Source organism: Dendroctonus ponderosae, unplaced genomic scaffold, assembly GCF_020466585.1.
Source record: "Dendroctonus ponderosae isolate FM_Combo_2020 unplaced genomic scaffold, Dpon_F_20191213v2 Dpon_F_20191213_1, whole genome shotgun sequence".
NCBI classification, from domain to species: Eukaryota; Metazoa; Arthropoda; class Insecta; order Coleoptera; family Curculionidae; genus Dendroctonus; species Dendroctonus ponderosae.
Window position 1 is genome coordinate 21962592 of NW_026017110.1, and position 16351 is coordinate 21978942.

Genomic DNA, 16351 nt, shown 5'->3' on the forward strand with positions numbered 1-16351 from the left:
AATAATCCGATCTTTTCGATTTTGAAACATTAGGTTCTGTGGGTTCTTTTTTGCAATTTGTTTGAAGTTGACATAAATTGGAAATTAATGGGTTTAAGCATCCTCAATTTTTTTTTGTAAATTCGTGCCGCTCTATTTTTTTAACTCAAAACATTGTCGTGTTTGCCACTTCTTGTGGCATGATGATGTTCAAAGCTCCTCAGAAGTTGATATCGTTAGTTCAAGGAGACAAATTATTAAAATAATTTTAAATTCAAACGTAACTAACAAGTCAAATATTTTACTGAGACGCCAATTAAATCCGGTTGGTGCGATGAATCCATAACTTATCCCGTCAGTCGTCGTTCCTCAAAAAGTGACAACGTGTGTTTAAAAGTTTGCTTTTTAATTCTCCGGAAAATTAAATTTATTGCCGTTGCACGAGATAACAGTGTAAAATAGACCTGCAAAAAAGGAAAACCAAAACACGAGACAGGCTCGTCGTCAGTTCCACACCGACAGGTCGCTAGATTCGTTCAGGGAATAAACACAAACTCAAAAGCGTCTCTAATCCTCTTTGTTGAGTAAGGGGGGCGGCGTCGCAGGGGGGACGCATGAGCAGGAGGAGCGTCGCGATGCTTAACACAAGTGTGGATTTAAGCAGGAACGACGGCGGTCCATGCAGCTTCCTACGATTCATTTTAGTAGCGGAACGTGGCGCGAACCGACCGATCAGTTTCCGGTTCAGTGTTTACTTCCGGTTCAAGAACCAATTGCCGCGAGTTTAGTTGCCATCAGTTTATGTTGCGTGTATTAGCTTTTCGATTCCATTGGTCGTTCGCGAAAGGTAACTTTTCCGTGGTCAAATAAAGGAGATGCTGAGAAATGACTTCTGTTGTGTCAGCAATTGCCGAATAGTCTCTGAAAAATTTCGCAAGGACTACAATTCATGATGGCTTCACATAGTTGATGCAAGATTGCAATATATTCCAATCTGCTTACTATTCTTAACTGTTTTAATAGAATTTATGCGAAATTAAACAATTTACATGCCAAAATGTTGAGCCGTTTGATAAATTACAACCAGTAATTTATGGAATAGAAATGCAGGTCTGTTTTTCACTACAATAAATTATCTGGGTAATAGTGCTGCACTTGGAAAATCTGAATTATGTAGTTGTTCGATGGAAGTCTTTGAAAAATAATACTTAGGTAACGCAACTGATCTATGTTTGTACAGCAAATAATTCATATATTCATAACATTGTAGTAAAATATAAATCGAGGGTAATTGTCGTAATAATGCATAACTATCTATGAATAATGACTAAGTACCTAAATTGAGAATAAATCGTAAAAATCGTTTTTCATCATTTTTCTTACTAGTTAACAATAATAAATGAACTTAACGATATTCATTATTAAATTAAACCTGTCTTTATTATACTGCTGGAAAGGCGTATTCATTGAGCAATTTTATACCTACGTAATCGATCATTGTAAATACCTGCACATGCACTGCAATATCTGTAAATATCTATTGTAAATATCTGCTTTTCTGTATTGAATAATCAGTCGGTCGTTAACTACAACGACGCATTATTCAAATAATTATTATTCTGGAATTGTTCATTGTAGGGTGGTAAAACATGGACTGAAATAGATTGCATAAAATGGCAATGTTTGTTAAAAGCAGAAGAATTACATTCCTCAGGAAAATTTTGAAATGCTGTTGCAACTTATAATTGAATTGAAGTAAACATAAAACAGCAGAATTACATACAAATGTACCAGACCTTTAATGTATATCTCATTTTACTTAGGAACCTGTTGATTTTTCTCAGGACTTAACATAGTTCAAGGTTGCTTCTTCAGCTTCTCCTTTATACAGATACGCACTTAATTCCCTGCTTGGGCCCTTCAATACTTAAACCGTTTTTGTACCTCAAAAGCCGCTTTCCTTTGCAGTTCGAAATATAAATCAAGAAAAGACAGACGACAAAAATCAAATTTGTCATTCACATCACTGTCCGAGATACGATCAATGAGAGACGTAGAAAAACTGGTCCAGGCTGAATCGATATAAAGATGTCAAATTCGATATTCTGCCGGTAGGACGTGATAAGAAAAGAAACCCAACGAATAAAATTACCGTATACGAAGAACGGTTGATTCGTTGGATGGATCACAAAAAGTTGCCGGGCTTGATGTTCCTTTTGGTTTTTCGCTGAATCAGTTCCGATTTCCAATGATCGTCAAAATGTTAATTGTTATGTCGCGGTGATATTTAGCATGCAATGTCTGTGAGATGGCCTAATTAGTTTCGATGTAACCGCCTCTGAATGTTGGTGAAACTATTTAAAGACTGTGGACATTTTTGCTTCGTGTTTTTGAAGATGAGACGTAGGAAGCATCATTTGGGTTGAGAAGTAAAGGTATTTTACAGGTGAGTCCCGCATATACCTACTTAATCCAGCTGCAAAACTGAACCAACATCTAATGGAAAATCGGGGTTTGATGTTTGTCTATCGAAAGAAATCTGAACGAAATTTATGGTGAATGAGGGACGCGAGCGCAAAATTTTAATTAAATCAATTTTCATAGTCGTCGCCTCGGAAATGCATAAATCTTTATGAATCCGTTGTCCGCATGTTTTAATTAAATATTTTGGATTGATAAACGAGCGTCCATTGTCTGACATAATATAGAACATTAATTTGCAAATTGTTTGGGCCACAGATACGCGAGATGCGTGTTTGCTGTGCTCCCAGGGTTTATCCAATCTACATTTTGCATCTTTATTCAAATTCAATTTCACTCCTGTTCGTGCATTATTTCAGTTTTTTCGTCTTAGGCGTATTTAAAATGCCACCTTGTTGTAACCAATAACTTACCTGAAGCATTTCTATTCAAATTTGGCACCCAAAACATCCGAAAGATCGGTCGTTAACTTTTGCCGCACAAACCCACAACGAAACTGACTTGTTTACGATTTACAATAGAACAGCTTGTAAAATGGGGTTCGAGTCGATCCGCATAAAATCTGTCTTAAAATTTAAATGGTCGTTTTATCTCGCAGTCGGTGCTCCAAAGTTCTGTTCAAAAAGTGAAAGCTTTGAAAATGCTGCTTTACGCAAATTTTGATTTATTGACTAACTTTTGGGGGTTTGAAAAATTCGTTCGATACTATTCGTATTTGAACTTTCTCTCTTTCTACAGGCAAGTGTACTTCTCTTGGAAGTGTATTGTTTATAAATGTTTATCATCTTACATTAGTTTTGTGTGGCTGTGATTAATAATGGAAGCAGGAGTTGCCTGAGTATTCCACATGCTGTGTTCGTTCACATATAGACGATTCGCATAACATAAATACTTCCTTAATAAATTTCACTTGTTATGCGTTTCGCCTTTTTGCGTCTAATTATTAATTAATGAATACGCATCACGTAGTATAATCCACAAATTAGACTAGTTCAGGTAGGGTGAGCTTGTTAAATTCCAAACAGGCCGTAAAACGTGTGCCCAGCTAAGCTGAGTAGAAAAGAATGTTTGAAAAGCATAATATATCATATAAACTGCAATTTAAACAAGTGCCAAACGTGATTTAATGTACAATGAAATGTTAGAAACTCACCTATCCACAGAACTCAATAGGAGTATCAATTGACTATTAGTCAGATGCAAACGTGTGGCTGATCATTAGGTAGCTTTTATTGATGCATAGTAATAAATCTGAGGTTTGAATGTTAGTGCACCCTTAATTTATACTCCCCATCCAAATATAAATTTATGGTATAACCCCCGGTCTTTGGCTCAGCAGTGGTATTCTAAATATTACTTTTTATGAAATACGTTTTCAGTTAGGGATTTTGTGCTTTTTTGTAAATGAACGTATTTTTCAATAGTAGTACTATTTATGTAGACACCTACTCTTCTTATGTTAAAATAATTTCAGAAACAATTATTACAGAAGATTTAGAGTTCTAATTCATTGCTGAGCCATGATGGCTAAGTAGATATATGTATCTTATGATGAAACTACGAATTTGAATGGCACAAGTCGAATTAACCATTTTAGAGCAGTTTATTTTTAGTAACAACTACTGAGTCAACACGTTTATTCGAAGGCCTGGCCTGAAAAAAATAAAAGAACTACGGTTTTTTCCTAAATTGTACTCAGTCGAAAAGCTTTGAAGGTTTACATTACGCATGTGGTGATACTCGCTGGTTCTTCCGAAGTTTAGCGGTCTGTGCGTTTGCACTTTAAATTGCAAGAATAAATCTTTTTAAACTTAAGTGCTTCAAAGTGTATAGTGGAATAGGAACCGCTTAGAACACATATTAATACGATAGCTCTACATGCCCACTTTATGCACAATTAATTGCAGCGTTATTTCTGAAATCGGGTAATAATCAAACAAGCGAATTGTGCTAAATCTATAACTCACCACTAAGCAGACAAATAAATAAGGGACCATTTATTTTAAAAATCAATCGGCAGCCAAAAGGAAATAGAATTCGAACGTCCGAAGGGAAGTTTGCAAACATACGAACCGATTGTCGCGCATCTCCCATAAATTACTTCCGCATTGGCTAGGGACAGGCATTGTTTAATAAAATAATCGCTTTATAAAATTATCGAAATGCCGTAAATCATCGGTTGTTTTGTCGGAACCGAGCAGATGCGTTCATATCGCACGTGTGATTGGCCCGAGTGCGACAGCTATCGTGAATTGAAGCGACCGTAAAAATATCGAAATATCAGCAACGGGTATTGCAAATGAATCGATTTTGATTTATGGCGACACAGTACTGACAGGTTTTGTTACGGTATCTAGCCAGCAGATAATTTTAATGAAATAACACTGCGTTTTGTATTATTGTATTCAACTACGTCCGAATTATCCGGTCTCTGATATGCTGAATTGTTACAAAATTTCATTAATATAGGGCTAATATTAAAGGCGCAAAAATCGAAGCTTACAATCTAATAATTACTTCGAATTTGTGCGAAGAACACTCTTCCTTAAACGGTAAATATTGCCTATCAAAACAAAAACTTTTAGCAAAAGCTCCATTTTTCTGAAACTACATCCAGTGCAGACTTCGCGTCTGACGAAGCGACACATGGGCAGTAATTATAGCGTTCCTTAATAATCTGAGCTGTAAAATGTTACAAAAGACGGACGGAAACGTCACCGAATGATAAAGACACAAATAACGGTATTGATTGGATTTTGAAAAGAGGAACAAATTGAAACTCTTCACAAGTCATGCATTTTTCCTCGGAGCTCATAGCATTGCTTCTTCCGCACTCACATTATGACTTACAAAGTCTGTCTTATAGTCAACCAGACCACCAGACAATAAAATATTCTTGTCTAGACTTGTTAACAAGTGTTGCAAGCGATCTAAATACTACGCATGTGTCCACGAAGGAAACCCAAAGAATTATTCATCAGAAACGAAACAAATTATTTTGCTTTTGCTTTTTTAATTTTATTTTGAACTTCGATCAAATGCTCCATTGTTATTAATCAGACCCAATATCTCAATTACACTTATGCGCTTAGATAATACAATCAACTCAACATGAAAAATTCATTGAATTCCCCTTTTTTATTACTTAGTTGAAGAAGCACACGCTGTTCTATAAGCTTAATTTGCTTTACTTTTTGAATTGGAACGCTGTGCAATAAATTGCTTGATCATATTAGCATTCGCAATTTCCTCTTCTGCTCTTCTTAACTACTTTACTGCAAAATTAATCCACTTCCAAAACCAAACAGATTAGCGAGATGTGAATTGCAATTCTCTAAAAGTGCCGATTTCGGTTGTAGTCTTTGATGGTTTAATGTCTTGTTTAACAAGAAAATAGTTCTAATCAAAATACCCTCAATTGTTACAGGCGCACGTTATGGTGGGTTTATACACGAGAATAAGGAATAACGCTTAACGCTTAAGAAAGTTGCCAACTTTTAACTTTGATCTTATGCGTTAGGCTTTATTCTAATGAGGCATGCGCAGTTTGTAAGATAAATTATATTCCAATATCCCACGTGACCGCCAAGCATCGTATTTACATTTTGTTGTGAGGTTATTAATCCAAAAATAACTACCACTTCTCCAGTGGACCAATCTATTTTAATGTACAATATTTATGTGAAATTAAGCTTTTATTGGTATGTTAGGGCCATAATGTTGACATAAACAGATACAACCCTATTGTTTCTTAAGCCTATGCTTCCATTTGATTGGCTGTACATAAAATAATATTGTTCCTTATTCTGCTTTATAACACCGATTAGGCGTTATTCCTTAAGCGTTATTCTTATGCCTTAACCTTTATCCTTATTCTCGTGTATAAACCCACCGTTAGCGTCCTTTATGCTAATGGGTGATTATTATTAAATTAAAAAGTCAATCCTATGAAGTATTCTGCTTGTGGGGCGAATAACCGCAAAATAAGACCATATAATACAAGGTTTAATGTTTTTGAGTCTGAAATGTTTAATGCAGTTTTCGTGTCCATTCACTAACATTTATATCAGTTGTAATTTCTAAAACACAATAGCTAAAAGCAATTTTCGTGTATTTCGATCGACTTAAAGCACCGCAGCATAATTTCAATCGGAAACATTTGGAAAGGCGTGTTTCTCAACTTGAAAAGATCCACAAGTTGAAGCCAACTTTTGTGGCATTCAAGTTTTAAATTGACGTTAAATTACTGACACTACAGCAATCACCATTTGCTCTTACACAATAATTGTGTGAGTAAAATTATTTTACTGATGTGTTAAACCATAAGCCTTTTTACTGAGGACAAGATAGACTGACGTTTCTGTCTGCATGCTTGTATGTATGAATGAATATATTATTTCTTTTTCTTTTGAGGTAAACATTGCAGTTTTGTTAAAATGAAAAAGATCGCAACTATTCTAAGCGAAGCTCGGCGTCTGAAAGCTTTCCTAAGCTGTATTGTTATAAATACATACATAGAACAAATGAAAGAAAAACCTGGTCATGAATAACAAACTACAACAAGTGAAGTGCCCATGAAACAAAGAGTTAACGTTTAATTGCAGCTTGACTTCTTGCAAAGCGAGTAGGTTTCAGCAGTGCAAATCAGGCAGCTGCTTTTCAATGTTCTTGATATGTGCGTTTATTTCCAACTGCAACATCGTTAAAAGAAATTTTGCTTCATATTTACATCATGCATGTCGCACTAAACATTTAGGATCCATATTACAAACTTTAAATGAATTATTAGCAGCCCGCTTAAAGGTGTCTACCTTACCCTTTTCAATCCATAACATTTAGCAGAGTACGAATTTCGAATCGAAAAAGTTATTCTCCTCTAAACACTTTCCCACAAATATTAGGTGCCATTCTGAACTGATTTTCCCTGAATAAAATAGAGCATTGGTAAACTGAATGGTTTCAGTGCATATATCGGGTTAGAACTGGTATATTGCCGTCAAATGATTTGTGGCTCTACTTTTCACTGTCCTTGTTCTTTTATTGTGTTCGGCTTCCGTTTCGGGACCTTTTTTGAGCTGCATCACGTTATTTTGTGGGTTAACTGGGTCGTGATATATTTGAACTGAACAAATAAATACAAAACTTCTTACTTCAACCCGGAGGTCATAAATATTTCCACTTTGGAACAATCAGCGTTAATGCCGTTTCGTTGCTGTTGAATAGGGTTTCATAATTTTTATCGCTGTAAAAACTTGTGGTAGGTTCTTCTAGGTGCCATTTCATAAGCCCTTTATATTTCAGAGTTATGAGCATACAGATGTTCCGCAGAATGACTATGTAAAATAATTTTTAGCCAATAGGTAGATATTCAAAAGTCATTGCGAGTGCTTGCATTGTATTCGTCGTTAGTTTAGAAATTTTGCCCTTCAGTAAAACTGCATATGTATAATAATATCAAGCATGCATAAATTTTTTCTTCTTTGGGGAGGCTCTACTCGGTCACATCTTCGACATAATAAACGCATTGAACTGAACAGCTGATTCCTAAAGTCACATAAGCAACGATTACGACCGGTTTGAGATTGGTAGAAATGGTGGCACCAGCAGCAGCCAAGTAAAACCTTTAAACTGTTTTGCGCAGATTTTTCTAGATATTCACCATTTCAAAGAACTAGTGTTAAGAAGTTCTGTGATATCAATAATAATAACTAATGAATGAAGGGATGATCGTTTCTACTGATATCAAGCAATCAAAGCATTGGTTTGAAAATTTCAAACAAACAAATTTTAGTTGAAACATCGATTTTTTCTGAACTGAGCAGATTTGAAATTATAGAGCTTCATTAGGATAATGCCCTTTTAATTCCTGTTGGTCTTTTAGTTTCATATATATCCTTTGTTCATTTGCATATAAACCAACAAGTATGCACGTAATGTTACTGGGATGAACATTTGCAGTAACATAATAGGTACTTATATATTTTTGAGAATGATTTAATTTGCTATTTTTAATACCTCTTAGCTAATGACCTCAAATGTTTATTCACTCCGTATAAAATCTCCAATAAAATCAGGCAAACGTTTATTTGATTGGATTCCGACCCACAAAGACGCATCTGAAATAAAAGGCACGGATAAGACAAACTGCACGGATGTTTCAGCTTCAATAGGTTCGCTATAGTGTATTGTCTGTTTCAAGGTTTTTGACAGTGACGCAGTAATTGTCGTTCTTGTTTTGATGTTATTGACATTGTCTTTCATCAAATTGTTAATTTGATGAAAATGTTCGATTGATGAACATTTTCGTAACTCCATTTCGATTCGTTTCCGCGAATGTATGCAAGAGATCATTTCGGTTTACCGATACATTTTATACTTGTGTGTGTTATTTTCGGGTACCGAAAATGCCTTAGCAATATTGTGAGAGCGAGGGACAGTTAATTTCGCTCATATTATCATCGTTATCGCTTCCATCTTGTATCTTGTTCTTAATTTTTTCTGCTATTTTCCTTTTTCGTAAAATTATCAAATCGTAATTACATATAATTAAGCCCAACCACGAATTTACTTTATAAGACCTTTGGAAGAATTTTTGGAATTGATATATTTTCAATATTCTCAGATACTTAAAACAAATTGATGTCGCAACCTTGCTTTAAAATGGAAGAAACAGAATAATTTATTTATTGGGTAGTGACAAGTAGGTATATCGTAAATTTTTCAATTTTCGGAAAAAAATAGGCGTCTTTTGGATATTCTCATGTTATCAACGTTTTAAATTTTAAAATCGTACTTTTGTGGTTTTGACAAAGTTTTGGCGATCTTATCAAGACAAGGGTTCGGACAGGCAAACAACATATATTAACAATATCAGTGGAAGAACTCCTGAATTTGTGTACTGGGAAGATCGCCATTGTCAGATTTTCGGCTCCCACTTTGGGTTAGGTCCAAATCAGTTTTAAAACCCTTATGGACACATTCATCTATTAATCTCGTACCCTGGCGAAATTTGAAATAAGTTCCTTGTGCTTTCCGATTCAGGAATATGTTTGGAACCCAACATTTTTGCGTTTTTCAACTTTCCCTGTTTTGCCTGATCCATAATAATGAAAACAAAAACACTTTGTTAATCCTATTTGGCCGTAAAAGATCAGCTCCCATTGTTATTTTTTTTCAATAAATTCAACATAATCTTTAAAATATAATCAATTAATTTGAGGTTAAAAATCATACGATATCGTATAACGTTAAACTAACCCTACCAATGGAGACACTTTCGAGTCATCGCATAAATGGATACATGGATGCCACATTAATGCCTGATTATTGACAGTAAAATTCGAAAAATTATCTGGTCCTCATCAAATGAAGATTTGCATACAGGAGCACTAGCCAATGAGTCCAGGATATTTTCTTGCCAAAAAATAATGAGAACGAATTAATAAATGTAACGAGAAGCACCTTTATATGCCTGTAAAAGCGTATTCAAAGAGTGGACTGTGTACAGTTGGCGCCGCGTTATTCGTGGCCACTTGAGCGCTCCTTTTTGCTCTCTTCTATTCTATACTTCACTTTAATTTAAACAGAACTCAGGCGATTCGTTTTTTGTTTACTTGGAAATTAAAAAACTGCACAGGACTAGAAAACCGAACAATAATAATACCGGAAACCTTGATACCGTTCTGCATCTCAGACGGGCCATAAATCAGGTCTGGAACCGTTTGCGTAGCATTATTGCAAAACAGTGGGATTATTTTTAATCCCCCGAAACTCTTATTAACTTTCCCGTGGTGCGCGGAGGAGACGGGACAGGATTAAATCTCCGGTTGTGATCTGCCACCCTCTCGCGCCGCTTTCCCGCCGATCCGCAGAACTGTCGGGATGCCACGCAACCATAGCAACGGCACCGGCGAGAGAAGAGAGAAGAGCACTCCGTTGGCCTGTCTCCTGTCTCTTGATTTATGGCGATGGAAAATGCGAGAAATGAAGAGCGGCAGCCAGACAACGTTCCCTGCCTTACCGAAAATGAGCCATACCGGATTCGGCATCGTCCAGAAATAAAACCTAAAATCAAAATACACACTCGAAGAATGTGCGAACGCATCTCTTAAATCTGAAGGAAATGAGAACCGTTTTAGGACTCCTCTCATCTCACGTGCACGTGGACTAAAAGCTCGGTCACACGGTGACATTAATGTCGTCCACAACAGTGTCATTGTCTGAACAGTTGAAGGTCACAGTGTTGTGACGACTCGCCATTGTCAACTGGAGAAAATCACTATTAGATTGGTAATACCTTCCTGACATCCAATATTTAAACCATTGCTTTCAAGCTTATAACAAAAAACAACACGTCAATATTTTTCTATCTGTTTAAAGGCTTGCAACGCTGAGAAAAACTAAGCAAAATAAGTCACAATGACATTTAATCAAATAAACTGTCAAACTTGATTATTTAAAGTGTAGTTATAATTTAGCCACCAGTGGGCGTTTGGACTTCTGAACTCGCGAATAGGACATCGTGACACTGGTTCCTGTCACGACATTAATAGAGAGTTATTGGTCGGCCAATACGTTCATGCAGTATTATAGTTTGCGCTATTTTGACATAAACGCCTGCGCAAATCAGTCTAAAAAATAGGTACTGCAAAATTAAAGTACTGTTCTGTAGTATTTGTGCCCCGATACTGCACGTTTTATTTTCTACGTGAAACTGGCAGTTGACATTTCTGGCGTCCGCTTGCAACATATTTCATTATAAACATAACCCAGCTTCACCTATTTCCAATTGACACATTGTTACACTTGTTTACATATGTAAACATTACGTTTAACTACGTATTCAATCTCGTATTACTTATACAATTGGTTCAAAATGCCCCATTTTAGCAGTGTCGTTTAATGCTCAATGCGTCCTGAACGAGATACAGTCGAGATACCAGTCAGTTCAAACTGATGTACCTAACTGAAGAATATTCAAGTCGTGTTTTTCAGAATTTCGATTTTAGCAATTCAATAATGTACACCTTGCAAGCAAAAGTTCAAGTGATGGATGTAAATGAGGATTATGTTAAAAATAAATGCTTTATCCCTAACGTGTGTAGCTGATATCTCTTGAACCATGCCAGACTCAGCATATTTGTAAACTTGCAAATTTTTATAAGCCTTGAGCCTGATCCAATGTAAAATCTACGGCTGTAAATTAAGTAATTCACCAAATACGTCGGGATGCTGGGGAACTTATAAATATCAAGCCGTAATGACCAGGGGGGATCAAACAAGGGCCAATAACTTCAGTTCGTTTATCGTATCTGTTCCTCGTATCTGTTCCTCGTATCTCCACTAAGCCTTGAATAGTATGCACTTCAACACATAGTTAATACTCATCGGACATTTGTTCTAAATAAAAATATTCTCTTTCCTCACCCTGATAACCACCCCTGTTTATAAATATAAGTATTATCAAAAATGTAATATTCAAGTTCATTTTCACTTGCTCCGCCTATGACTGCGGCTTCTAGAATTTCCTTCATTATAACAATTAAGCGTAACTGATCAACAGCAACCAAAATCCAATTGAAAAGGTAAAAATTGCAAATACACCAACGTAAAATGATTAATAATAAATTGTGTAAGCTTAGGTTAAACAATAACACATTTTTAATACTGAAAGCAGTGAACTAGGCATTCCAATAACTATCATTTCGTTACAGTAATAACGCAAATGCAGTATTAAAATAAGGAATAACATTAGTACTGCATGACAGTATTTAGCATGTCCAATAACTCTCTAATGTCACCGGGTAAACGAGTATTAAAGCATGTTCTCAGAAGTTGACTACGAGTGCACAATTTTTCAATTCGCAAGTTCAACTATACCGATGGGGTCCTGCAAGACGTAAACAAATAAGGGTAATAACGAGGAGCATTTGGTAAATAAACCACACGTGAGAGGGTCCAGCTTATGTTGAGAATACTGTTCATAATGTGTTGTCACCAACGAAAAATTGCAGACAGAAGTACCATTTCCGATTCCTTTCCGTAGAGAAATAGTGGGCAAGATTAATTAAAGCGTTTTGCTCAAAAATCAGAACCCGCAGATGCCACCTGGCCTAACGGACAGTTGAATGCTCCAAAATGTAAAAAAACACGTTTATATTGTCGGCTATACATGAAGCTTATTCAAGCTGAACTGTATTTAAGAATTTGTCTATTTCAGGTCATATTTTTAACACATACCACTTAGCTAGCAGTTTATTAACAACGCTTTATTATTTTTTCAGGTAAGCCCCTATGGTTCATTGTTGGCCGAAGTTCAGGTAAATGGTAATTATAAGTTCACAAATGAATCGACTCTAATGATTCTGCTTCCAAGCATATGAAAGCTAGACTAGGTCAGTTTTTTGTGTTGTTTTTTGTCTTGAAATCTTACTGCGAACGAAGACTGCACTCAGCATCGCTTCTCGGTGAAATATCGGCGAATTAAACTTGGTACAGTGACCTAGAAACGTGCAATCATGCAGGAAGGGTAAGAAATAACAAATGGCCGTGATGATTCGTGGGAAATTGATGCGTATTTTTAGAAAATATTTACCTTTACCCGCGATGATAAATCTCGACTGCTTTCATTCTTAGCGCTGCTATGAATGTAAATACAGCTACTTTATGTGCGATGAAAACTAGAATTTAATTCAATGTTAGGTTGATAACAACTTTTAACAGAAGGCAATTCATATTCCAAGCGTTTTAAAATTATGGTACTTAACGTTAAAAATAATATTTCATGTTAAATTGTGCCGAGTGTGGTGAGTATTGGCGATTAATAAATTTTAGATCGAGACCATGATCAAACATGATCAATGAAGAAAACGAAACGTGATATTCAATTTGGTAAGACAAATGGTCAAAACTTTTCCAAAACTACCTTTACCTAGCGAAATCATAGTGGCGAAATTAAAGTGTTACACATTGTTATGATCATGCAAATGCAGGGCGATTCATCGGGGGTACGATTGGAGAGTGCGACAATTTTGATATTTTTTTTTCAAAATTTCTAGATGATATTAACAGTTGAATATCGACTTTCATCTTTGTTAATGAATATTTTTTTGAGATGGTCTCATGTTTCATTGAATTGTTTGATAAAAATTCAAAGCGTTTCAATTTTTTTGTCATCAAAGACAGTTACAGGTGAATAGCTTTTGTCAAGAATAACAAGCATTTGTATAATTGTGACTCAGTGAAGCCTCTGTCACAAAGTGTACATTAATATCGAATATGCGGATGCGCTATTAGTTAACATAACATTTTATTGCTAACATTCGTTTACTACACCGTTGACTTAATTGTATTTTAACCCCACTTCCTGAGTTTATTCATGGTTTTCAGACCTTTTGATATCTAAGAAGCAACAGCTATTTACGTAGTGTTAATGACACAGATTATCTTGAAATACATTGTTGCCGTCCTTCTGATCTAGTTTTTTGCAAATATCTCAGTCTCTAAATTATTTTTTTACTATATTTGATGTACTCTCAGAGTAGTCAGAGGAATGGCGCCAATTTTGAATCACTGTGTTAGTAAAACTGTTTATGATGAAGCGCCAATGTCGAATACTGAAACCAACTAAGGGAGTTGCGATTTTGTTTTCTTGGGTTCACCTATTTGCGATAAACCTATGAATTCCATAGGTTTGGTTCTGAAGATTGTCTGGAACCCCGTTTTCCGCTTAAAATATGCGTAATGGACGTGGTCCAAGATAAATGGAAACTATGGATGCCATTGATTTTTCCTCTCTTTAACCGAGTCGCAATCAGGAGTGGCGGCATCGTGTTTGCTTCAGTGAAATTTACGTTTCCAGAAGAGTGGGCAATTTTTGCAGCAACGAAAGCGGGGGTTGATAAATGGCCCCTGCCGATGACACCTATGAAATACGTCAGCAACGGCGGGCCGGGCTGACGACGACTTTTCAATTAAAAACCATGTACGCGGAATAATGGGATTTGTGGGGCCGTTCCATGTAAAAAGGGAGTCGGATCCCAAATGCCAAGATGGCAGAAGCAGAAAAATGGTTAATCTAATTAACTGTGGAAACGATCTTAAATATTTGAACGGAAATAACGGACTAAGCTCACCCCTGTTGTTCCATTCATGCGATTAACTGTTTAATTGTATTAGCTGTTGTTTGATAACATTAACAGGCCTGATTTAATCTTCAGTTAAAGTCTGATAGTCGCGCTGGCTTCAGGGAACCTGTTGATGCTCGTTCGTTCTGAAACAATACGTGTGTCTGGTGCATCAATTTTTCTTCCGGCTCCAAAAGCCCTGCAATTTGTCACTCGGGGCGTTTACACAGGTATAAAAGACTAAATACTGCCGGGAGCATATATATTGCCGTCTATTTATGCACAAGGTGAATTTTATAGCTTGTTAACAGGCATGTAAGGCCGCGGTGTTCGTCGTTCGCTTATTAAATTGTTGCAATAAATTTGTAGCTTGGTGCAGCGGAAAGGAGAACTAGAATGCGTAGTCAAGTGAAGTGCACTGGTTTTGCGATTATTACGGCAGGGCCTCTGGAGCAACTTTGAAATAATACTACGAGGCGTCTGCACGTGCTGAGAATATTTTCGGATTTAAATGCCAAAATGATATTTTTAATACATTTTGATGTGACAACATCTAGAAAGGTTAATTGGAAGTACGAAAATAATACAACGGAACAAGTATTTCAAAGGGTTTTTGAAGCTGCTGAAATCGCATGATGCCATAAGAAAAATGCGCTTATTTGAACTTGGTATTATAATTAAAGTCTGTGTTCTGGATGGCAGACTCCATCTAGAGCATGTAAGCAGCACTCGAGATGAGATCTTTTTTTGAAAGTTCAATGCACACTGAAATTGTTTTTTTTTCCATTTTTACTAATTTAACCCAGCTAAACGAAAATAGCCACGAACTACAAAACTATTGGTGCCGTTTGAGATTTCCGGGAACGTCTACAGTTGAAATTTGGTTGAAATATGCGCAGTTGTATCACCAAAATGTCCAGTCTTGTGGTGTTTTGGATAGACTTTCGTGTCACTTAAGAGACAAATCTGCAACCGGTTAAATTTACTTAGAATTATAATTGAAAGATACCAGTTTGACCGTTAAATAATATTGATGGACCGGTGTTAAATGCTATCTAAAAATCTCATACTTCGTAAGCTGGTTGGAGTTGCCTTCGAAAAATATCATCATTTTCTTACGCGTCCAAATTCAACGATGTTCGAAAGTAAAAGCATAAAGACGATGTTTTTGCGGCTAGTTTGCATCAATATGGACCTACCTTATCCTGAAAGCATACATACATCACTTTGCAATTTCTTTCAAGTCGTTTTGCTTCCTTCACCTACAAGTAAAAAACTTCTCGACGTTAACTACTGCTACATTTAGATTTTAAATCGATTGCTCCAGTGTAATTGATCAAGCATTAAAATTATACAGTGTAAAAGTACTTAATAATACATTTTGATTATGTTAATAGCGAATTCGATCAATATATTTCGCTGGTGTCTGCGAAAACGTTATAATAAGCAAATGCACCAGATGCTTTATAGCAACACCAAGTGCCAATGATGCATCGGATAAATATGAAATCTCCCTTGGAACAATTAAGGCCGAAGTTTCATTTATCTCAGTCTTGTTAATAAGATAAGCAAATTAAATGAGCTAGAAAAGCTATTTGGCAATCTGCTGCTTTATCCACAAATTATGCGATACTTCAAGCATTAACTAAATGTATGCTATTTTTTACGTGCCAAGCAGCGCAAAACATAATGTATACTTTTTTACTTCGGCTTTTTATAGATACAATTAATGCGCTGTTTTCCGACTTTCTGAATTGCACATTTTC

At 36.0% G+C, this 16351-nt stretch overlaps 1 protein-coding gene across 2 annotated transcripts in view; it reads left to right on the plus strand.

Moving 5' to 3' along the window:
- The first annotated feature begins 639 nt into the window (after nt 1–639).
- The window catches only part of LOC109538211 (homeotic protein antennapedia), a 100289-nt gene continuing 84577 nt past the window's right edge, over nt 640–16351 (plus strand). Inside the window, exons 1-2 of one of the 2 annotated variants that reach the window (XM_048661849.1) lie at nt 640–826; nt 1948–2425. The gene's annotated coding sequence lies outside the window, so the exon portion shown is untranslated. Of the gene's footprint in view, nt 827–1391; nt 2426–16351 lie in introns of those variants that run through there. The other variant, XM_048661864.1, reaches the window with a different exon arrangement.